Raw genomic sequence first — 21,061 nt, 5'->3', positions numbered from 1 at the left:
ATCCAAGTCTCCCCAACATTTCGTCAATACTTTCTCAGTTCCTGCACTTTGTGAGAAGCTCTCTCTGCAGGCAATCTCAGGGAGGATCAATTAGGCGATCGGACCCCGAATAGTAACTGTCACTTGCACTGAATCCTGACAGGTCTGTTAAACCGACTGTGTGGCCAGGAGAGTTATCAAGATGGAGCGCGGTAACAAGCTGGCTCCATTAATTTCCCCTTGGATGGTTTTAATTATTTAGAAGCTATATTCTGAATACTTGAAATCTATTCCCACATACACACGCACACACACACACACACGCACACGCAGGGCCACGCTAGAAAATCAACAGCAGCTGGAAATTATTTTCTAAATTAAACAGTTGTTTGCTGAGTAAACATCTCACTGCACCAACCCCAAAGAGCTTCTCCTCAGCTTCTTCGACATGCAAACTGGAGGAGAATCATTCATTTGCTACCAGTGTTATAGTAAATATTAGCTATATGATAACACTCATATTCTCCCAGCTGCCAGCTTCATCAGGCCCATGCAGTTTCTGTAGCTGAAGTTTACAAACGGTCCCTGAAGGATTAACGTTATTTATTTGTAGTTGTTATAGACTTATTTCATTTTTCTTTGTTGCACAAACTAAAAGTGTAAATTTTTTAAGTCAGGTTTTCTAGAGGCTAAGATTCTGGTGACACTTATTGTTAATACATAGTTGAAATGTATAGAAGGATAAGAGAAGGTTAGATGACAAAGTTTTTGAGGAACAATAACTAAGTTGTAGACGTCACCAAGAAGCAACTTTTTCAATAAAAGCTTGTTTTTTGAGATGGAAATAATGAGATTTATTTTTCTTTCCCTGTTGCTGAAAAGAAAACTAATTATTTATGGCCTATTTTTGCTATGAACCTTGTTACATCCTGGCTCAACGACTGCAACAAACAGAGGAAGACAGCAAATGATGGTTGTATTTTAATAAGAATGTTATTTATTTTTACCTAACCAAAAAAAGAACATGTCTGATCAGTGTTCAGTAATCTAATCTATATCTAATCAGTAATCTATAAATAAATAAATTTCTTCTACCATTCAGAGTTCTGGAAAAGCTTTGGTCCATCTTTTCCGGAACCAAGGCTGTGATTTGGTTCTGGCATTCAGAGGATTTTCAAGTATAAAGTATTGCTCTGTTTTCATTTTTGTGCCTCAACAATCAGTTACCTGCCCCTGTGTGTTTGTGTTCAGTGATTTCCCTCAATAAGTTACACCATGGATTTCCCTTTTCTAAATTAGCATAGCCGTCCACCTCTTTCCACTCAAATAATCATCCATCCATTTTCTTTACACCCTTGTCCCTTACTGGGGTCAGGAGGTGCTGGTGCCTCTCCAGCTAACGTTCCGGGCGAGAGGCGGGGTCACCCTGGACAGGTCGCCAGTGCCAGTGCAGGGCAACACAGAGACACACAACCATGCACACACACACACACTCACACCTAGGGACAATTTGGAGAGGCCAATTAACCTGACAGTCATGTTTTTGGACTGTGGGAGGAAACCAGTGTACCCGGAGAAAACCCACCATGCACAGGGAGAACATGCAAACTCCATGCAGAAAGACCGGGGCTGGGAATCGAACCCAGAACCCTCAAATAATCACCTCCCAGTATTTCTTCTTCTGGTTTTGCCTCAATCAGTGCCAGTTTGTTCCTACACTACATCTGTACATTCATTTTCTTCTCTGTTTATCATCAATATGTCTTGTAAGATTCTTTTCTCCTTTTCATTAGATGTGAGCTAGAAACATGTTTTCCTGCCCTTTTCCATCATAACACCAGTTATATAATGTGTTTGGGATTGTCGGCTTGTTGGAACACACTGTGGTGTCTCAGCTTTAAACATCTAATCTAAATATGGTTTCACTGGTTAGAAAAACCCAGAAACAGTCAAAGCTAAAGTGACAAACAACTGGAAACTTTTCTATTGTTAAACTATAATAAAAACATATAATTTTCTCATGATTTTGTGTCACTGACTTGTTTGTTCCAAATTCGGACTATAAACATCCACATCCATGTTTCCTCTTCATGAAAAAACAAACTGAAGCCACAAACATCTTACTAAAGTGAAACTAGACAGAGTTCGATGCGACTGCAGTAACATGCCGCACTAGCTGCTCTGATCATCAAAGAGACTTTAGTTGTGCAGAAATCTACAGGTACCCGGCTCTGATCATGGCGAGGTGTCCTGTTTTTCTCAAGCTTTGTCTCATTTCAACTGACATTCTTTGATTTATATTAAAATATATTCACTCCTGTGCAGCTGATGAGCTGCACCTCATCCACATGGATCAAAGAGCAACACAGCTGAGGAAATCATCACTAAGGATCTATAAGAGGCAGCAGCCCCGATTCTGTGTTTTCAAAAGTGGCTGTATAGACAGTAGTTTATTTTATTTACTTTGGGATTACTTTAATTGCCAACATAGTTATAAAACATTAACTGAAAGTCTGCATACAAGCTTCTCAACATGTCGCCTACTGCTTCCTAAAGCTGGCTGTGCAGTCTCCATCCGGTCTGTAGATATTAGGAATGCTGCGGGAAAACGTGATGGAAATGGCTGGAAGTGTGTCATAAAAATATCTTAGAGAAGCTCATCACTTTATAGGTTTCTAAGTTGAACAATTAAAAACAAAACCAGTATAAGGAAAACTACACCAACAAACTAATTTTTTTTTTATTATAAACATATTTAACATCAACAATCAAGCTAGTTTGAGAACCAAAATGCAGGAAGTAAGCTGGAGAAAATGGAGATTACCAAGAGAAACAACAAGAAACCTACACAGTTTGAAATCAGGATGACGACAGATAAAGGGAAACCGAGAACATTCCCGGGAGCAAAACGAGAATTTTCTTAGAATAAAAACTCGACACAGGAATCTATAAAAAGAAAAAACAAACTCAAGCAGATTCCCAAATACACATGAAAGAAAAGGTTTCACCGTCATATGCGTTAGACCTTTGCTCAGTTACTTCATTTTTTCTCAGAACCTGATCTTTAAATACTTTTCATCCAGAGATTTAGAGTTTATTTAGGTCAGACATTTTGTTCTCCATTTATCCACCTCTTTAACTTCTGAAACACAAACTGTAAATATGCTGTCATGGTCAGCAACAAGGGTCAGGCTGTCTGAGAAAGTGTGGGAAGTAACTGATTAAGACTGCTGTAAAATATAGTAAAAGAGCTTGGAAGCAAACTAGAAAGAATCAAATGCTTCCAGACGTTTTGAACACGTCTCAAAGCGAGGCTTTAAAACGTAAGGAGCAGCTAACTATTCTCTTTCAATAAGCTACTTTTGTGAATTTCCTTAAACACATCTTGATGTGTCTCTGGAGTTTATTCTAAGCCATCAAAACAGATAAATAAAATTATGTTACCTCTGCCGTTTGGAGTTTGATATTTTGGCATTCGAAGTTGCTGCTTTGAAATTTTCAAAGGTCTGAACTCTGACAGCAAAACCCATTTTTGCTGTTTGACAGATGCGTAGAGATTTTCACTCAAAAGAAAGTGATGAGTTTGAGCTTCATTCAGGATGCCTTAGGGACCCATTCAGAGCAGACACAGGGATGTCAGTCATTTTAATGGGACTGAGCTTGGTGAATGGGATGAGTAATGGGACAAATGATGAAGAATTGTAGGAGAGATGGGGCAAACCACACATGGTCATCTGCTTAACCTCAGCTGTCTGATTGTGGTTTTGAACACCTTTCAACCTTCCACAGGCTTTGTCATTTTCATAGTCATTTAATCAATAGATGTTATCATACACGAATAAAAAAACGGATTCAATTTTCAGCAAGGGACAAAAGCATGCAAAACACCAGGATTAGACAGCCATGTAAAGACAGAGTGAGGCGTTTTCAGGCATGAATCTAACAAATACTACACTGAAAAAAATTAGTCAGTTTATAAACAAACTAAGTTTGTCAACTTATCTGTGTTTATTATGATATCTTAATATATTTACTAGGATAAACTTATTTACTTTAACCTGGATCACCTGTTTTCTTTTTTTCAGTGCATTGTGATACTGAAAATGTAATAATAAAAACTAACCAAACTTGGAAAATTGTATAAAATCATATGTGAAACACTTGAACTCCAACAATTCAAGATTTCATACCCAATATAATCATTTTGGAGCAGCCAGAGTCATTTCGAACTAGGAATACATTAATCCGTACCCGCTTTAAAATCTTTTGGTATCCACATTACGTCAGTCGTGCCTCAGGAAGGTTTTGTTCCCACCGTTCATCCATTTAGGAACGTTTCTTTTTAACTAATGTGTCCATTTGTCTCCACCTTGAGGATGGATAAACCCTGTAGGTGTTTTAACCCGACGGTGTGTCAGTTCATACTCGGCTACTTTTCTGTAACTTTACGACTCAGATAAGGTTTATCTAATAACAGGTGAGTTATTTTGGCTTGATCAGACGTCCTAACATGTCATTTCTCATCATTTTTAATTGGTCCAAATGGTAAACAGAACTGCAGTGAGTGTGTTTAAAAAAACACACAACATTTAATTAAACGTCATGTTACTTTATTAGCATCATTGAGACAATTTATTTTCATAATTGTTATGAAAACTTCATTGTTCATAGAAAATTGACCAAAAAATAACATTTTTTAAAGTCTTTAAATGAAGGTTTTTGGAGTTTTGTTGTTCTTTAAATGAACGGCTTCTCTTCAGTGGTAAACTTCACACATTGTCTTCCTGCTGTCAGAGTTAGAGGACTTTAACAATCACTACGTGGCTCTGTGTTCGAGATTTGGTGGCAGCTAATTAAACTTGATGCAACAACCTACAGGACTGCAACAGTCAACATCATAAAATAGTGGAGTTGATGTGAAGATGAATGAGTGCAGGGATCAATCAGATGCTTTAAGGTTCAGATTTAAAGGTAATAAAAGCTCAGAAGTGTGGAGCTGTGTACCTCAGTTTGAATCTGCATGATTCGATTTTCCTTTAACTGGGGGACTAAAAAGAAAACTTTCTATCCTATTCTAATCAGACCGATCAATAATTTTTCTCCAGCATCTAATGAGTCCCCTTTGAAGCAAAGAAAGCAGATAGGAACTGAGTTTTCAACACTTCCTTCCCTAAAAATATCCAGTGTTCAGACGGGTTCGCAAACTTTCCAACAACACTGTGGAAAACATAAACTACTTATTATTCTCTCTCACTGTTGGTGTCCCTCTGCAGCAATTACACAGAGGCAGTGCTTTGTTCACGCACAGCAACTGGATCAGGTTCTGCCACCACATGCAGTGACTTATTGTTCCCCAGGGAAATAAGGTCTAATTGATAATTACTGAGGGAGCAGCCAGAACTGAGAGTCAGCCCACACTTTCATTCACCAGCACACTAAACATGCACAGCATGTTAAAGATGCGCACATATTGCAAAAAAAAAAAAAAATCTCCAGAGTGTACGTTCAAACTTCACTTCAATCGATGCCAGATGGGAAACAATATTGGTAGGATTTGTTGAGCCATTATTAGGAAAGTATATAAAGTATGAAAATATGAGTGCTGCATGGTAATGAGAAATTATTGTATACGCCCTACAAATAATTGGCTTTTTGTAGTCAGGCTGTGTTTCCAGGTTTGCTGGTTTTTGTTTTTTATTTTTTTAAATCACCTTCATGAGGTGATTGGATATTTCCTCTTCCAGCCACTTCTCTCTGCAGGTGAAAGGTGACCTGCTGTCTCTGGACGTTTAGGAACAAAACCTGGTTTTCATGATTTTCATCACCTTAACGGGAATGTCATTTTATTTCATGTTTAAGTTAAGGCTGCAACCAAAGATTATTTCAGTAATCGTTTATTCTATTAATTTTTCTGATAAAATATAAACACATTCTGCAGGTTTTTTTTTTACTTATGTAAGCCTCTTTTACACAATGTTGGAAATACATTAAAATATACAAATAATTAAATTCCTTTTGTAAAGCAAGAAAATAAACATTTTATTGCACTTTCAGTGAATGCTTGATCATTTGTAGCAACGCATGCAGAAATACTTCTAACGTCAATATGTGAGAAGATCTGCCCTTTCTCCTTTATTTAGTATCAATATGTTGATTATTTTTTCAATTAATCAGTGAATAATTGTCAAGTTTTCAGATTTAAATGAAGTACATTACTAGGATTTAGTACCAGCATATAGCAAAGTGTTGACATAAAAACATGGTCCAGGTAGTTTGATTTTTAAGCAGCAGCACTGCCGCTCATATTGTGCTCCTCAAAAATTCATCAGCTCAACAGAAAATAGTGCAAAAACAAGAAAATACCTGGTGAGCAGCAGTTATGTGAAAACAAATCCTGTGTGGAGGTCAGAGGAAAATTATACCAAGAACATAGAAAAGCATCAGTAGCAACCAAGGAATGTAAAATAAACAGAAAAAAAATATTTACAGACTCACCACAATTAGACACCAACATGTTATAAAAGATTTTCCCCTTGATGATGAATCCTGATTTTATTTGCAACAATCTGATTAAAGGATTTTGCATAAACAACATGAACAACATGGATCCAACGCACTTTCTATCAAAGGTCCAAACTGGTTTTAATGGGATACTTTCCTGTCTCAATATGATCAGCATCAAATATGTTTCCCAGAAGAACGAGTACATAATACTCTCACAGCCTGAATATTTTTATTTGTACTTTGTATTACTGACTGTGGTGGTGCATGAGAAACATCCCCATCTCTTGCTGATTTATTCCGATACGTCTGGTGTTCTGAGGAATGTTTCATCCTGTTAGGACCTGGAACTTTCCATGGACATTATTTTTCTGCAATGTCTCAAATCACGTCTGCAAATTGATGCAAAAATTGATGCGAGTTGCTTGCGGAAAGGAAGAACTCTCAATTATGGTCATTTCCAGTTGTTTCAAAAGCTAAAAGAAGATCAAATTTAAGAATAATGGAAGGCTAAAGTTGTATTTTTACATGAATTTTATTCAGTTACACAAGTAACCAGAATAAGAGATGTTGCTTTTCACTACATAAAAACATCTCTTAACTGCACTAACGTACTGTTTGTTTACAGAATAAGTTATAATACTCACTACTTTTTAATATTGCAAGTTGCTCCACTGCTTTTGCTTCTAGCAAGTTTGAACTCAAATACTAAACTGGCACTGAATAATGTACAATTCAGAGACAATCGGTCTGTTCAGTCTGAAGCAGTCGATGCAGACTTTCCTTGTTTTCCTGCAGGCAAACAGCAGCCTGCATCAGTTTAACTGTTTTATTATGACAATTAATAAAATAACCTTTATGTAATCATTGCATTATGTTTTATGGTTACTAGTATGCTGATTTTTTTAGACATGTGGTTACTTTTACTTTATGTCTGTGGAAAGACATGATGGTCAAGTGTAAAAAAAAATCAGCTTTTCTAAAAGAAAATATTTCCAACTTCATTTCAGATATCTAAAATAGAACCTCCTCACATTTTGTGGCCTTTCTAATTGAAGAAGTCTGAAGGTGGTGATGAAATAAAATGCAAGCAAATAAAATGTTTGATTCTGCTCTTGAAGAAGCAAACCCTTCAATTCCAAAACGGGGAAGATTATCTTCACATACTTTATCTCTCTCCTCCCTTTCAAGTGCGGGTGGTCAGTGAAGTCCGGCCTGACCTTTCACTCTCACCGTTTTCCTCTTTGAAGGTGATCGCTCTCTGTTTTTCAAACCACAGCTCTCCTCCGCACTGTGACTGAGTGAGACACAAACTGAAAGCTTTCTTGTGAAGGGGAAATGGCATCATCTCTAAGGAATTTCTCAGACCTTGAAGAATCACACACAGTGAGTTAGACGAGTCGGACCTGGAGGGCAGCAGTTGCAAAAAAAGGGGGATAAGAGTTAACTGGCATCCAGAGGCAACAAACTTTGCTATATTCCACTTTAAGTGCCTTGGGGCTGTTTTGGGGGAAAACAATCAGAAGTTGGTGGCAAGAAGACTCAGCGACGCCTCCGATGTGGCTGTAAATAATGTATTAATGCAGATTAGATTATAAAGACTCTAGCTTTCTAAAATTTGTTTGCAGTGACGGGTTGGAACATCTGTGTTAGAGTTCTGAGCCTGAAACATCCGATAAAGAAAGGAAAACCTCCAGGCGAGAAGATGGAAGTGCTTCAAAACTTATTGAGAGGAGATAAAGACAGGCAAATTATTGCAAAGAATTATTAAAGCAAACTGAAAGCCCAGCTTGACCCGTGGGTATTCGCATATGGATGTAATTCTTGTACATTTAGAGCACTTTGGAAATTACAATAGATATTATGGAGTGATGTCTTACTTTCCCCAAACTCTGATTTAAATTGTTCTTGGGTGTTTCTCAGACCAACCAAGTCAAACTCATCCTGAGTGAAGCTGATTGATTCTTGAAATCACAATTTGTGATTTTTTTTAAATAACTCTTCTGCTTTAATTGTGAATGGTGATTGTTAGTTTTCTCCAAAATATTATTGATACCTTACCTTGTTTTGTTAAACCCAGTATCATCTCATCTCAAGAGCTGAATGTATTATTATACATACTGCTGGCTGCTGGATCTGTTTCACCTGCAGCTTCATATTTCCATATGAATTAAACAACATCCCCTCCTCCATCCTGGAGGTGCTGAGAATGCAAAAATGGCGTCTTGCTCTTCATAGCAAGGACACCTGTCCTTCCTGAAACTTCTTCTAAGATTGTCTTTCATACATAGATGGTGGAGTTTTTCACCTTTATGCAGAACTTTTTCACCTCATTCCATCTCCACATCTAAATGCAAACCATTTCTCCTAACTGTCATGCTTTACAAGTGTTTGTGTTTATTCCCAATGTCCTGCATTTCAGTTAACTTCCTGAATTTGGTTCAACTGAAGTAAGACAAGATCTATGTTTGCTTCTTTTGTACATTGCACATTCCTGGGTTGGTCCAAGAAGTTGCTGGAGGGAGGGAAACCTGGGAGGCCTCCACAAACTATGAATGTTAAGATTAATTATGTTGCATTGGAAAATAATGTGCACAGATAGCTGTGGCAGTTCTGAGGATTAAATCTTCATGCATGAAAAAATCCATATGTTTTTATTTTGAAACATAATCCACCCAATTATTTGATTATTCCTCTTCTTGATGTCCTGCATACTTTGTAGGCGATTCTGATGACGCATTATATGGGGCAGCAACAACAACAAAACAGAAAACACAGTCAAGCTACTGTTGCACCCTTAAAAACAACTAAAAAATTAACATATTTTCACTTTTGTGCAACTTTATTAAGCAAAACCCACGAGCGAGCGGACAGCATGTAGTTCTGTCTTCACAGAACACTTTTTACTCCCATCATGCATTGCATCATCATCACAAGAGGCATTGTTTAGACAGAAAGAAGAAAAAAGTAATTTTAGCACATTTTTTAGAAATAAACTAAATGAATTGTTCAACCAAATACTAAATGAAAAAAACTGCTTGACCAATTAAACAATATCACATTCCGGACATATTTTCAGGGCTCTACACTAAACCTGTAAACTTCTGCATATAACTGTATTAAATGTTCAGGATGGGGATGTTGTGAAAGTGGAAGTCCACCAGTTTAACCTGCCTCAGGTTCTGTTTCGTCTCTGGTGAAGAGCTTTAAAAGTATCCAGCTCTTCTTATTCCCTACCTTTAGCAGTTCTGGTCATTCAAAGACAATTACAGACGCCTCAGGCTTGTTCGTTGCAACAATATCCACCTTTACTGACTCCAAGTGAGAACGAGCCTCTCAGTTGCTCCTGCATGTTTTGGTGCTGAGCTACCTCAGCGTTGAATAATGCGACTTTATAACAGAGATACTGATGTAAGTTTACAGCAGTGTCGAATTTTAAGAAGCTATAAAGCAAAGATGCTATAAAAGAAAAATTTTGAAGGGTCATTTCTGGTGTTATTGTTCATAATTTAGAAGGCACTTCTTGTTTGCTGCTGAATTACTGAATCAATGTCAAGCTAATCTGCAGCCTGGTAAGTTAATTAACACTAAAGCTTGTTGTTTTTGTCACTTCTAAGCATTTTTTAGGTTTTATAAAGGTGCTGAAGTCTGATAGAAAACATCTCTTTGCGAAAGGTAACAAGTTGTTTTTTATTTCCATCTTCTGAGTAAAACTGCATTGAGGTAGAGAGGTGAACTGGGCCATGTCACATTGTTCTCTTTATTTATAATAATTAAACTATAGTTGGCACGGCATCGAGATGCATGTCATGGTGGCCACAGACCAGAATACACAACTATACAGAAAATTAAATAAGCAGAAGATGGATGGATGGATGGATGGATGGATGGATGGATGGATGGATGGATGGATGGATGGATGGATGGATGGATGGATGGATGGATGGATGGATGGATGGATGGATGGATGGATGGATGGATGGATGGATGGATGGATGGATGGATGGATGATAACATTGTTAAACTCCACAGTTCAATTTCTGTACTGAAACAAAGTGAAGCTTTTAAAAAACCCATAAAAATAAACTTTTCTGTGATTTTTGCTGTTATACTTAAAGTCAAGTTTGTTTGGTACAACATTGGTACACACTTCTCACTAGCTTCAAGTAAAGTGTCAGATATTCAAAGAAACAATATGATAGTGCAGCATGCATGTGGTTTCAGCAGAAAGACAGAAAGATTGCTCTTTCTGTTGGTGAATAATAAACTATATTAGCTGCAGTGATTCTCTGCTTCGAGGAACAAGCATAACAGAGATATATAACCAAACAGGTGACGCTGACTGAACGAATTTGGAATAAAAATCAAGAATTTTTTCAAAAATGTTCAAAGAACATCGAGTAAGACAGCTGGAGACGGATCCTGTGGTAACTTCTGACAGAAATCTGAAGTTACTCACACTGGAAGTAAAAGAAACAGAACAAACTAATTTTCCAAACGTTGCAGATATTTGCTAAAATAAACCTACATAAAAGGATCTTACAGCATGCATACTTTAATTATTGGCAGTATTTGTGTGCCAACACAGCAGCTCTTCCTGCAGGCTTACCAGGATCTGGCCCAGCACTAATTAGCCAAAGTCAACTATTGCAGGCTAGATAAACAAAGCCTAGAGCAAGTGAAGAGGTCTGCTTTCTCCGTACGCTGCAACATGCATATATTTTCTGTCACACTGAAGCCAAACAACACCTTATAATTTCACTGATGATTAAGATGTTAGTTGGTTTCCTGTCTGCAGAGCTGCAGCTACTAATAGTCAAACAGCACAAGACAAGCAGCCTCCTAACGCGTGTTAAGGATAAACTGAGCAATTAGGTGCTTTTTAATGTTTTAATGAATGCAAAAGGTCCTCTGCTGTCAAGAACACCTTCCAATGATGAGTGCTGTCAAAAACTGGCTAAACTATGTTTTTTGTTTAGTTTTGTAAGCCCAGAGAGACATTTCCGTAATTAAGTACAAATCCACAAGGGGTGTGAGGAAAACTCATAACACTGTCTGCAATGTGCTGACTGAGTTTGCCAGCAGTTTTTGGAGTTGCATGTGGGAGACCCCTGCTGCCTGCCGGGGCTTTAAGTCTTGTTTAAAGAAGACAGTAATATGTCGGCAGTCTCGCTGAGCTGTCTTCGACATCAGAAAAAACAAAAACATTTCAAACATTTCCCTTCTGTTCCTCTTTCTTTCATTCCAAAGCACAAGCTTTTCCTGAGAAATGATTATCATCCCATGTTATTCTGTGTTTTAAAAGTTGACCAATGCTACTGGGAATAGCTAAAATGATAAATAAAGATAAATAAATAAATGAATAAATTCCCTAAGGGTTACTTTGCCAAACAACTTTCCCTTAACTTTTAAGCAGAGATGGAACTAGTTACAATTTATTCAGATATCTTTACTTAAGTAACATTTTTGGGTGAAAATACTGAGCTTTTTCACTTCTACTTAGGTAACAATCTTTCAAAGTAAAGCTGCTCTTACTTTTTCTACTCTTCTGACCTCCACTTATATATTTCTAGGAACTCGCATTGTCAACATATCCAAACATATTCATCTATTTTTTTTGTTAAAGATTAAATTATCTCCATCAGAAGGTTGTACTGAAAACTCTCTTCACTTACTTCCATCTCAGACTAGAGTTTAGATTTGTACATTTATAGTAAGACCAATATTAAGGTAAGATCAAGTTTAATTTTTTATTGTTAACATTTCATGAATCATTTATTCATCAGTAATGCAAAGTAATTTGGGGGGTTTTGTGTAAGACTAGAAGATCTGAAAACCTCTAGTAGAGTCTGTTGCTCATTTAAAGTTTTATTTCACAACATTTATTTGCATTAAAGCAGATAAAGCAGTGAGAAGGATAAGAAGAGGCGTTTGTGCAGAAATCAGAGGCTGATAAGCAGAGATATCCAGGAGGAATAAAATGACAGGCGGGATAGGCTGAAGATTTATGAGGCAGATGAGACACAGGCTACTTTTCCTCCACCATTATGGACATGGTGACACTGCAGTGATTGGAGAATCAATGCCTCCAGTTAGAGATTTGAAGAAATGGTTGTGAGGGTGCTCTTATGTTTCACAGAGAAGTGGCTGTGAGAATTACAGCGGACCCGACCATTACCACCGCCAGCTTTCACGTGGTTCAGGCAGACTGGGATAAATTTAAGAGGGGGCGAAGAAAATTGTGCCACTTTAGAGATAGTTGTGTAGCCTGGGAGTAAACCCCTTAGGATAGGCCTAAACTACATTTCATTTTCACCTGAAGTCGGAGTTGAAGTTGTATTTTACCTTTTTCTCTTCAAAAGCAAGTCAGAAAGCTGTCTTCCACCATTCATATTTTCAGAATATTTATTTAAGAGTAGTTACAAAAAAAAAAAATTTAAGAGTGAACCCAGATAGTTTAAATTAGAAGCAAAAGCACCAATCAGAGTACAGTAAAACGTCGGCATCCAAAGTGTGGCGCCTGCACAGTTTGTTGTTTCTCAGGTGGAAGGAGGAAGCAACATTTTATAAACTCAAATCTTCTTCCAGTTAAATCAATAACTTTATATATTAAGCTTGTTAATTACACTGCAGTGGTTTATTAAGGTATGAGTTAAAATCCTTAAGATTCACACCTAACTTTAAAACATGCTATTGACACAGTAATGTAAATGTGTTCTGTGAAGTTCTGCATCAGCTGAGACATTACTGTGGATTTCATTACTGCTGCAAATCATCTCATCAGATCCCATTGTTTACCAAACTCCCTTGTTTACCAACATGAACATTGAGTTTCTGTCCTTTCACCGTATATCGTTGACATCTCCTCTGTTTTCACTTCCCCCGGTTGTGGTCAGCATCAGTTTCATGCAGTGGTTTAATTTATTGCTCAAGCTTCCCCAGTTGGCCGCTCTGATTCAAGACTTACCTGCTCAGAAATTCACCAGCGTGATGGAAAATGAAATAATAAATCCAGATATATTAAACAGCCCCGAGTAACACAGGTTTGTATAACTGCAAAACTAATAAACACGACACACAGGTGGAGCAGTGAGTCATTCTGTACAAATAGACGTGCAGAGTAACCAAGCAGTGAACCGCGCCGACGTTTCATGGTTCACAAGCTGGAGCACATCGACATTACCGAAACACGGGCGGGTAATTTATTTCATCGCACTGAGCACATATTAATTCCTATTGATGCCAATGTGAGTGTGGTGGTGTTGAGCTCTGGAGGAGTCATTTATCATTCTGAAAAGAAAAAAAAAACACTACAACACTCTGACAGAGACATGTTGTCTTTATGAGATCATTTAATTATCTTTCCCTTTTTTTTTTTTTTACAAACTGGAGTCTTTCCACAAATACATGAATAATTATCTTAGGAGTATACAGTCACAATGGACTCCTGGTATTCATGAGGGTTAGAGGCCACAACGAAATAGCTAAAATATGCAAATACCTGAGATCTATTGCATATTCCTTCTTATTTTATTGGTGCAAACACTAAATATACCACAACACATAAATACAGGAGTCAGTAAAAACCACCATAGCACCACCACAGAAGCTAACACATGCTGTCTTCTTTATTTCCGCTTTCCGATAACCAACTGTAGTGAATACTAGTGCTGGATTGGCTGCTTTTTAAAAGTCAGCCGATAGCACATTGAGTAGCATTATGTGTAAGTATTTCAGCTCACCAAGTGCACTTTTTTTATATATATATATATATATATTTTAGAAATGTTCTACAAAATAAATCTGCAAAAAGGCAAATTTTCTGATATTTGTTGACTAATTTTCTATAACAAACTCCTGATGGCTCCACAGAGCAGCTGGGTTTACTGGGGTTAAAGAATACACCCTAATGCAGTTTTTTATTGTAATTTCCCAACTATTTCACATTTATGTGCTGTGTTGTGTAAGTCCCAGTGAAATGCTCTCAGGCTCGTCATTCTTATGTGACATAACATGGAGAACTTGGAGAGGTGTGGATACGTCTGCAAGGTGCTGTGCTTGTCTAAACAGTTTCCAAGTCTGCTGGGTTATAACTTCTCTTTTCTGAGTGTGCATGTATATTTATCGGTACTGCAGGATCTCAATATAAGGTGTTTGCTCTGTGTGCCTAAGGCAGATTGGGCAGCACTGGAGACTTTCCTCCACACACGGTAGAAAAAGTTTCCTCAAAAAGAGTTGAAAAAGACATTTATATGTGAAAAATTTCATCTGGGAATCCAAAAGAAAAATCCAGTTTTTTCTCCTTTTAAAAGGTGTATTAAAGTGTTGGTGAACAGCAGTTGTGGTTTTATGCCATTTTCATTTCTGAGAAAAGCTGTTTGTTTGTTTTCTTATGTTTATTTTTATAGCTTCAAAGAAACTGTGTTTATATTTTAATTTTCTGATATTGTCAATGATTTTCTAATTTTTTTCAAAGCTTAATTGAGAATGTTTTAAGTTGCCAACAAAGGCATTTTTCTAACTGCTAATGTACTTGGATTTCAAATAAAACTGCAAGAAAACTCATCAGAAAAGTTTAAACCACAAAAGACTCTTGTCATATTCACTTTTTGCACTTTATATTTTGTAGCTTTAGCAGTTACCAACTTTCAGGAAGGGTGACCACAGCTTGGAGTTCCTCTCCACCTTCATTTCCTTCAACTCTGTGTTTCTCTAACTGTTTATGACAAGCACCAACTTTATCAGTATCAAGTTTTAAAAGTGCCTCCATCCTGATGGACAGTTGGAAACTGAATCCAACAGTTCTCGAATTTTGATGTTTTGAATGTCAACATGAAGGCTTCCAGATGTGGTAGCTGATGTTTCTCTTCTACCCTTAGAGACATCAACCCCTGCTGTGGCTGTTTTTGTTTCACAGATTTCATCCAGTTGAACCAACTTCCACAGCTTCCTGCTGCCATCATGTTTTCCAAAGGGGATGAGGCTTTCGGGGTATTTTGAAATAGCCAAAAATGTCCACTTTTAATCTTACTTTACCAAACCACGTTCCTCCACTTGTTTGTGTCATTTTATTTATGCGATCTTCAAACAGGATTTCTTGTGTCCTTTCCTTTCAATAGTAGCTTGGAATGTAAATCAGTTAAGCCAAACCTGCTTTGAACTTCTCTAAAATGTTATCTCTGGCCTGTTTGCTGAGTTCCTTTCATGTTTGAGGTTCGCTTTGTGACCAACATGCAGAAAACCACTCAGGGACCATAATCAGGCTTTGGTATTTATCGGTAAAATGATCTGTTTTCCGGAGGGATTGGTTTATCTGAAGGGAAGCAAGGGAGATGTATTAGACAGATAGCAGGAGCGATGGAAATAAAGCTTATTGAATATGAGAGAAGATGTTTCAGGTCCGGAGGCGAGTGTGCAGTTGAACCAAAAAGGGAAGCGATGTTGTGCTGGGGCTTGACAGATGATTGAGTTGGAGAGCCGGCAGGCTGGAGGATTCATGGGAGAAGGATGATGACCTGCAGCTGAGACTTTTCCAGAGTGTTATGGAAAACTTTGAGTTAGCTTGGAGAACGCTGGAACTTGGAAAGGTTGTGAACCTGAAGCTGAAGTTGGATTAAAACAGGACAACACAGATAAGTGGGACACATGAGATTCTCTAGGACAGGGGTGTCAAACTCAATTTCACCGAGGGCCACTTCAGCATATTGGCCCCCCTCAACGGGCCACATTGACGGTACAAATCAGGAGTGCATCCCTGCTAAAACACCCCAGGCAAAAGGTTGACTTCCCTCATTCAGTTCTGTAGAGATTTATAATGAGTCAATGGTCCAGGTGTGTTAAAGAAGGAATGCATCTAAAGTTGCAGATGGTAGCTCTGGAAAACTAGACTTGGGCAGCCCTAGCATAAATGTATGAAAATACAATGTTAAAAATACATTAAACACCTCATATTGTTAAATAACTGATTTTATGTATTGAAGTTTTAAATATTATATTTGAGTTTCCATGGATGTAAAATTACTGCTCAGTTTAAAAATTACAATATTTAAATCAGTTGTTTAAAGGTAAGCAAACAAATAATAAAAACAAGTCACATGGGCAGACATTATAGACTTTATGCAAAGATTTAGTCTCAGAGGCAACTGAAATCAATTAATTTAAAAATCCTTTCTGAATATCATCTCATGGTCTCTGAACTAAATGCGTCTTTCTGACCGGAGCTGACAGCGTGTTGAAGAGTTATGGACCGGACGCTTTGGAGCGTCTGGTTAGGAAGCGCATTACAAACCTTTGGTTGAAATGGCGCATTAAATGCAAGTCTCCATTACAGACCAGAGAAAACTAAAGAGAATGCAACACTGTGTTAATCCATTTGAGGAGCCGGCAGTTTATCTTGAGGAAATAAATGACGATGCAAAAGTTAATTAGACTGTAACATGCACAGTCCGCTGCTCAACCACTGCGGACGAGGCTCCGCCGCTGCGAAGACTTAGAAACCGCTGGAAGTAACTCATCCAGCGGATTTAACAAATGGAGCCTTCTGGGTTCACGTTACCCAGGAGAGCGGCGCTCTGGAGGAGCTGCAGACGTAACATCTGTCCGTTTCGGAGAAGCGAAACCACGCAAAAAAACAAAAAAACAAAAAAACAAAATCCTGGTAAAAGCTCACACCGGCCTGCGCAGGGTAAAATACTCACAGAGTTCAGTTGATCCGTTTGGATCAGACAGATCCAACTGACTGATGAATTAGCGCAGATTTTTCTGCAGATGGGAACCAGGAGGAAGTGCGTTCAGACCCCAGCGGGTGAAGTGATGCTAATTTAAGTAAAGTCGCTTTATTTAATTTATTAAAAGTTATTGGAGCCTCAGTCAGTGGTTTTTGTCACTACGAGAAAAATGTAGATACATTTATCTGCTTAATCTGTGATGGGATCTGGATTCACGGTGATTATTAACTAAACCGCATAAAATGCGACTAAATAGCCGATGTTAATATGATTATAATTTCACGGATAAAAATAGTACATGACCGATTTTTTTATGTTGTCGGTCAAACTAAGGATAACAAAAAAAAGTCTAGCGCGACCTGCCGCCCTGACACAAACTCACACACATCTTCATTCACAGTCTTACTTGTAAATCGATTTTTCTTTTCTTGGATGTTTTGATGTTAGCTTGTCGATGTCTCAGTTTTATTCGCTGGGAAAATCAATAAGCAGCTTGAGGTGATTCTGCTGCTCTCTAGTGGCGAGAAGCCGTAATGTTGGCTGGTAACAATCGGAATGCATTATGGGAGATGTAGTTTGTAGTCAATTTGTGCTCAAAACCTATTTTTGGTCAATCATCGGCCTATAAAATGCTGGGGGGCCACATGTGGCCCACGGGCCTTGAGTTTGACACATGTGCATTACGCCATTGAACTGCCAATTGGTAATTGAAGTAAAGTAGTTTTGATTTCAAAGAAGCCTACATTGAAGTCGATTGGCAAATGAACCATCACCAAAGAGGAAGGCTCTTGTTGTCTCACTGCACCCCAAGAGATGCATAACCGACAAAATCTGCTTTTGTCTGGTTTCGAACCAGAGACCTTTTGCGTATTAAGCAAACGTGATAACCACTACACTACAGGAACTGAACTTCTCTGCTTTGTTTCAGTTTGAGGTTCCAAAGTTGATGATTTGAGATGCAACGCATGAAAATTTCAACTGAGGCTTGCACTCAGATGCCTGGATTCAGAGTACAGACCATGACACCACAGATCCCTTGTTGACCTTTAGTAAACACCTGTGATAAATACAACATGCAAAATCTGTTTCTGTCTGGTTTCGAACCAGAGACCTTTTGCGTGTGAAGCAAACGTGATAACCACTACACTACAGAAACTCATGCTCTTTCCACTGTTCCTGGTAAATGATCCAAATTTTGTTAGAGACTAACGTCCGATGCGCATGAAACAATGTCATATACTTACAGATCCTCTCAGAGAGCACAGTAACTTGGTGAACAAACTGCCAAACTTATACTTGTACCTAATTTCACATTACAGTCCATAAATTAAGCCTTGGATCAAAAATTTGTTTTGAAAATGTCATTAGCAGAGACAAATGGTTCTACAGAGACTTGGCTAAATGGCTATAAAATAAAATGAATATTTACAAATAAAGAATGGTTCAAAAATAAAATTAAAACATTAAAAAATATATCTCTGAAATACTATCAACACTTCAAAATACAAAATCACTGGGAAATAAAATATTATGTATGTTGTTTCGAAAAACTGAACTTCTCTGCTTTATTTCAGTTTGAGGTTCCAAAGTTGATGATGTGAGATGCAACACATGAAAATTTTAACTGAGGCTTGCACTCAGACGCCTGGATTCAGAGTACAGACCATGACACCACAGATCCCTTGTTGACCTTTAGTAAACACAACATGCAAAATTTGTTTCTGTCTGGTTTCAAACCAGAGACCTTTTGCATGTTAAGCAAACATGATAACCACTACACTACAGGAACTGAACTTCTTTGCTTTGTTTCAGTTTGAGGTTCCAAAGTTGATGATGTGAGATGCAACATGAAAATTTCAACTGAGACTTGAACTCAGACGCCTGGATTCAGAGTACAGACCATGGCACCACAGATCCCTTGTTGACCTTTAGTAAACACCTGTGATGCAAAATCACAGGTGAACATGCAAAATCTGTTTCTGTCTGGTTTCAAACCAGAGACCTTTCACATGTTAAGCAAACATGATATCCACTACACTACAGAAACTCATGCTCTTTCCACTGTTCTTGGTAGATGATCCAAATTTTGTTAGAGACTAACATCACCAATGGGCATGGAAGAATGTCAAATACTTATAGCACAGATCCTCTCAAAGAGCACAGTAACTTGGTGAACAAACGGCCAAACTTATACTTGTACCTAATTTCACATTATGCAGTCCATAAATTAAGCCTTGGATCAAAAGCAGAGACAAATGGTTCTGCAGAGACTTGGCTAAATGGCTATAAAATAAAATGAATATTTACAAATAAAAAATGGTTCAAAAATAAAATTAACACATTAAAATAAAAAAAATCTCTGAAATACAATCAACACTTGAAAATTAAAAATGGTTCAAAAATAATATCAACACTTCAAAATACAATATCTCTGGAAAATAAAATATTATGTATGTTGTTTTGAAAAAAATTTGAATATAAGCACTTTTATCAAATTTTCATTGTGGTAAGATCATGTGAGTTCTTAAATCCATGGAAACTCAACAATTTGTAAGGTAGGTGAGTTAGCTCAGCAGGTTAGAGCACCGTGCTGATAATCCTGAGGTCGCTGGTTCAAACCCCGTATGGGTCAATGCATGTCTAAGGTCTTTCAGACAATCAACACTTCAAACTAAATAAGGGTTCAAAAATAAAATCACTTAAAAATTAAGAAATGGTTCAAAAATAAAATCTACACTTCAAAATAAATAAGGTTTCTAAAATAAAAACACTTCAAATAAATAAGGGTTCAAAAATAAAAACACTTTGAAATAAAAAAAAAATGGTTCCAAATCAATACAAATAGTTCAAAATCAACACATTACAAGTGATGGTTCAAATTTTTTTTAATTTTCAACAGTTCAAAATGTATAATAGTAACTGTTTCTGTCTGTTCGGTCCATAAACTAAGCCTGGGATCAAAAAATGTATTGAAGATATCATTAGCAGAGACAAAATGGTTCTTCAGAGTTGTGTAGAACCATTGGAATCATTAGAAATGATTCCAAAATAAAATTAACACATTAAAATAAAAAAAATCTCTGAAATACAATCAACACTTGAAAATTAAAAATGGTTCAAAAATAATATCAACACTTCAAAATACAATATCTCTGGAAAATAAAATATTATGTATGTTGTTTTGAAAAACATTTGAAAACCTCAAAACCTATTTTAAGTCAATCATCGGCCTATAAATTGCTGGGGCGTGCCACATAAAATGACATGGCGGGCCACATGTGGCCCGCGGGCCTTGAGTTTGACACATGTGCTGAAGAAGGTCTAGGAGACAGAGTCTTGGTTTGATTCCTGCCAGGAAGGTCGACCATCAGATCTCCACGAAACTTGTTATGAACCCAGACAGAAAATGAGGAGACTGCTCTCAGGTGAGACAGCAGCCACAGCCTCAGGCAAGCCCACTGCTCCAAACCTGTGACTGAGGAGGGGAAACAACAACAACAGGACTCCTATGGACGGTATATGACTGCAGGTTTCAACAATTCAGACTTAAGACTGTTTAAGATCAATATGAATATAATTTCAGACCTATATCTCTGCATAAATGTACAAACATCATTATTTACAAAATAATGCAAAGTTGGCACTTTTAATGGACTTTTAATGCAACTTTGCATTAAAAGTGCCATTATTTACCGAATGACACTTCTGTAAATAATGACATTCATAAAGACTCCTTCATGTTCATGACAGGTGTTATGTCATGTTTATCATACAGTCATGTCAGTCTTATGCACAACATGTCAAATAAAGTGTTACCTTTCCTACTATGTACCACTACAATCATAAGTATGAAA

The 21,061-nt window shown here is 37.4% G+C and overlaps 1 non-coding gene across 1 annotated transcript; it reads right to left on the bottom strand.

Annotated features, from left to right (window-relative positions):
* Positions 1-18,290: 18,290 nt before the first annotated feature.
* trnav-cac (transfer RNA valine (anticodon CAC)) lies at positions 18,291-18,363 on the bottom strand. The gene has a single exon. It is a non-coding gene; the product is annotated as a tRNA-Val (tRNA).
* Positions 18,364-21,061: the final 2,698 nt, after the last annotated feature.

Source organism: Poecilia mexicana, unplaced genomic scaffold (genome assembly GCF_051168715.1).
Source record: "Poecilia mexicana isolate PSO_F unplaced genomic scaffold, ASM5116871v1 scaffold_1, whole genome shotgun sequence".
Taxonomy (NCBI): domain Eukaryota; kingdom Metazoa; phylum Chordata; class Actinopteri; order Cyprinodontiformes; family Poeciliidae; genus Poecilia; species Poecilia mexicana.
Note: the sequence above shows the minus strand (reverse complement) of the source record. Positions and strands in the feature narration are given on the sequence as shown.